This window comes from Halyomorpha halys, unplaced genomic scaffold, assembly GCF_000696795.3.
Source record: "Halyomorpha halys isolate HHAL.00 unplaced genomic scaffold, Hhal_1.1 Scaffold1803.1, whole genome shotgun sequence".
In the NCBI taxonomy this organism is placed as follows: domain Eukaryota; kingdom Metazoa; phylum Arthropoda; class Insecta; order Hemiptera; family Pentatomidae; genus Halyomorpha; species Halyomorpha halys.
Genome location: NW_027111307.1, coordinates 26232 through 30804, shown reverse-complemented (window position 1 = coordinate 30804; position 4573 = coordinate 26232). Strand labels below are relative to the sequence as shown.

The 4573-nt window shown below is 29.4% G+C and overlaps 1 non-coding gene across 1 annotated transcript; it reads right to left on the bottom strand.

Annotated features, from left to right (window-relative positions):
• Positions 1 to 1384: 1384 nt before the first annotated feature.
• On the bottom strand, positions 1385 to 1546 carry LOC112210108 (U1 spliceosomal RNA). The gene has a single exon (XR_002944996.1). It is a non-coding gene; the product is annotated as a U1 spliceosomal RNA (small nuclear RNA).
• Positions 1547 to 4573: the final 3027 nt, after the last annotated feature.

Sequence of the window (4573 nt, the reverse complement as noted above, 5' to 3'; positions counted from 1 at the left end):
ATTATAATTTACGGGTTGTGTTGCCATTATTTCTTTTATTTTTTCTTGTCGCTTTCTTTCTGGACAGGTCTTATCTGTAGTTAAATGCTGTAGTTTACAATGAAAACATTTAATTGTGTTAGCACACTCATTTGTTTCGTGAGTATTTTCCCCACATTTGTTACATTTATTTTTCCCCCGGCATTTTTCCTTTAAATGTCCGTAATTTAAGCATTTTCCACAAAATAAGGGCCTAAAGACATACGGTTGAACTTTACGTGGCGCTAAGTAAAGGGTTACACTTTCTGGTACGCGCTGTGAGTGGAATGTTATTTGTACAGAAGGTGTAGGCATTTTTATAACCTCCTCACCTTTAGTTTCTCGACGAAACAATCGACGTACACTAATTATTTTTTCTGTACAAACTAAATTTTCAAATATTTCTTTTTCATCGATATTGGTAGGAATACCTTTGATAACTCCATACTTTACTGTGTACTGTTTTGGAATGAAGGCTTTGAGGTTATTTGTTTTAAGAAGGCTATTAGTCATAAATCGATTGGCATACTCATACGTTCTAAAATTTATTTCGATTTGGTTTTTATTTTTCCTCCTAACAGAGATTACCTCTAAATTGCTTAGACCTAGTAGCTTAGCTATTTTCATATCATGAAAAGATTCTGATTTATTTTCGTCATCTTTTTCAACTATTACTACATAAGGGGCTCGAAAATGCTTAAGAAATTTTGGAGAGTTTTCAAAATGTTTTGGGCTATATGTTTGTTCTGTGAATTTGTTGTCTAAATGGAATTCATGATTACTTAAAATTGAAGTGGGGTCGGGAGGTTTTTTATCTGCAGGGTCTTCCGGCCCCATCTTTAGTGCTGTATAAATACGAAAAGTATTTATCAATTAACAAAAGTTGATAAATAATAAAATATATTGGAAAGGACTGGCCTGATAATCCTGTGAGCTGTAATGAGGTTAAGTGATGGATATTAGAGTTACACGAGGCACTATTGTTTAAAACATCAAACCATCGGCACCGCACGGTCTTGCTTCGATGAAGTCTAGAAGACTACTGAGTTTTAAGTTTATATTTTAATTATTAGTGAAGAAAGACAAGAAATAAAGTATGCCCCAGTATGCCAACTTCAGTTAAATTTCCACAATGTTTTTTGTACTCAGCCATTCCTTAGAATGGAGCACTGCTCCAGTAAAAGGACTATGTACAGGTAATTGTACATAATATATAAAAATATTTTTTATTAATAATATTCAAAGTAGGGGTTTGTAAAAAAAAAAAAAAGATCAGTATTTGAAATTCAACTGAGTTGATTGATCACATGAGTTCGAATTCATCCTGTACTCTCGTAATCGATGTTTTTAATGATTGATGTTTATTCCGGGACAGCGCGAACGCAGTCCCTACTAACAAAAATTACGCGCCCGAGATACCCACATTTGGGGTATTCGCAGGGGTCAGCCCGACCGAAGTGCAATGGAAGAGCCTCGCCCTGGGGGAACCGCCTTTATGATCACGGTAACCCCCACGCCAGGTAAGTATGCTTATTGTTAGCGGGTACCGGGTAATTGTTCAGTGAGGATTAAAAACAGTTCAGAGAACATCAATGAAGTTGTTAATCCAAATTAGAAGCTACCATAAACAACTGATGATTACAAAACAACAAAAACCAAACGACTAAAAATAAAAACAAAACAAAATTAGTACGATGACAATACTCCTCGCAATGTGCAATGCAGCTCAGAAATAAACTTTAATCCATTCCTGGAACCCTTTCGAGGTCTCCGTGCTGGGCTACCAGGTAGCGCTAGTGTCCAACCATGCCCATTTGCTCTACTCAATGGCAGACTAAATAAATCACTTTTTAAACTATCTAAAGTACTAGCTTATTATTACATTCAATATTTATACAAAGTATTTAATTTAAATGATACTGTAAGTTATATTTTAGATTTAGAACTAACTTTAAGCAGCTAACACATTTAATATAAACAATCACACTTCTATTCAATTTCTATTCCAATGTTATTTTATTTGTTAATTAATGAGAGTGTATGAAGATTTTTATTTATTATTAAGGTGATTAACTAAAGGGCTGGTGTTTATCTAAGTAATATATATAGCTAAGTTTATTCAAAATTTAATGAAATCCAAGACATTGAATAGATACAAGAAAAATTTAAGACAGTTATTTGTTCAATAAAAATTTGTTATTCATAAAGATAAGAAACTATATAACATAACACCTTCTTTTTTATCCGACCCCTCTAAAACAGAAAAAAAACAATAAATTCAGATTGGATATTACCTTTTCCTACGATTGGTAATTGAAGGTATACAGTGAAATACTTGATCAAGTTTCACATGATGAATAGACAACCTGGTACACTTAAAAAATTTCAAAACAGTAAATTAATTGGTTCAAATTCTCTAGCCATTAGAGTTTTCACATAATCAATAGACGCCCTGATACACTTAAATGAAATCTTTTAAAAATAAATAAATAAATTAATCCTAACAAAATTTCAGGTTTAAAATATTTCTCTAGCAATCAGTAATTGCCATTTTCATATGATGAATAGACACCCTGATACTCTTAAAAAAATTAAAAATTAATTAATAAACCTTAACAAAATTTCAAGTTTAAAAAAGTTCTCTAGCCAAGCCATTACAGGTTTCACATGAACAATAGACACTTAAAAGATTTAAAAATAAATAAATTTAGTGTTTTAAAAAAATTCTCTTATAATTATAGGTTTCATAGGATCAATAGACACCCTGATACACTCAAAAAAATTCAAAATAATAAAATTATTGATTTAAAAAAATTCTCTAGCCATTACAGGTTTCACATGATCAATAGACACCCTGATACACTTAAAAGATTTCAAAATAATAAATTAATTAATCCTTAAAAAATTTATTGGTTGAAAATATTCTCTTACAATTACAGGTTTTACATGATCAATGGGCACCCTGATATTCTTAGATTTATAAATTTTAGGTTTAAAAAAATTCTCTAGCCATTGCAGGTTTCACATGTTCAATAGACAATCAGATACACTTAAAAGATTTTAAAATAAGAAATTAGTTAATCCTAAAAAAATTTCAGGTTTAAAAAATTCTCTAGCAATATCTGATTAAACAAGATCAATAGCCCCCCCTGATACTCTTTAAAAATTTTATAATATTACATTAATTAATCGTAATAAATGTATTGGTTTAAAAAAGTTCTCTAGCCATTACAGGTTTTGCGGGATCAATACACACCCTGGTACAATTAAGAAATTTCCAAATAATAAATTTATTGGTTTAAAAAAATTATCTTACAATTAAAGTTTTCACATGATCAATATACACCTTGGTACACTTAAATAATTTCAAAATAACAAATTTATTGTTTTAAAAAAATTCTCTTACAATTACAGAATTCACATGATAAATATACACCCTAACACACTCAAGAAATCTCAAAATAATAAATTTAGTGGTTTAAAAAAATTATCCAGCTATTACAGGTTTCGCATGATCATTAGACACCCTGATACTCTTAAAAATAAATTAATTGATCATAATTAAATTTCAAGTTTAAAAAAATACTCTTACAATTACAGGTTTCACATTATCAATATACACCCTGGTACACTTAAAAAAATTCAAAATAACAAATTTATCGGTTACAAAAATTCTCTCACAATTACAGGTTTTACATGATCAATAGACACCCTGATACACTTAAAAGATTTCAAAGATAATAAATTGATTAATCCTAATAAATTTCAGGTTAAAAAACTTTTTCTAGCCATTACAGGTTTTACACGATCTATAGACACCCTAGCATACACCTAAAAATTTTCAAAATAATAAATTTATTGTTTTAAAAAAATTCTCTTATAATTACAGGTTTCACATTATCAATATACACAATTACCAGACACCCTGATACTCTTAAATTTATAGGTTTAAAAAAATTCTCCTGCAATAACAAGTTTCACATGAACATTTGACACCCTGATACATTCAAAAAATTATAAAATAATAAATTTATTGGTTTAAAGAAATTCTCTAGCAATTACTCATTTCACATGATCAATAGACACCCTAATACTCTTAGATTTATAGGTTTAAAAAAATTGTCCTACAATTACAGGTTTCACATGATCAATACACACCCTGGTACACTTAAACAAAATCAAAATAATAAATTTATTAGTTTAAAAAAATTCTATAGCCATTACAGGTTTCACATGATCAATAGACACCCTAAAATTTCAAAATAATAAATTAATCCTAAAATAATTTCAGGTTTTTAAAAAATTCTCTACCAGTTACTGTTTTCACATGATCACTGGCCACCCTGGTACTCTTTAAAAATTTGATAATATTACATTAATTAATCTTAATAAATTTATTGGTTTAAAAAAACACAAACATATTTATTAGTGCCAACGTTTCAACCTGAGTTTCAGGCCTCCACCGGGACTAAAAAAAAAAGATAACAACTATAACTCGGAGAAACATAAAAATAAAAGGAAAACAATGAACAAACATACTTGTTAATATACATAA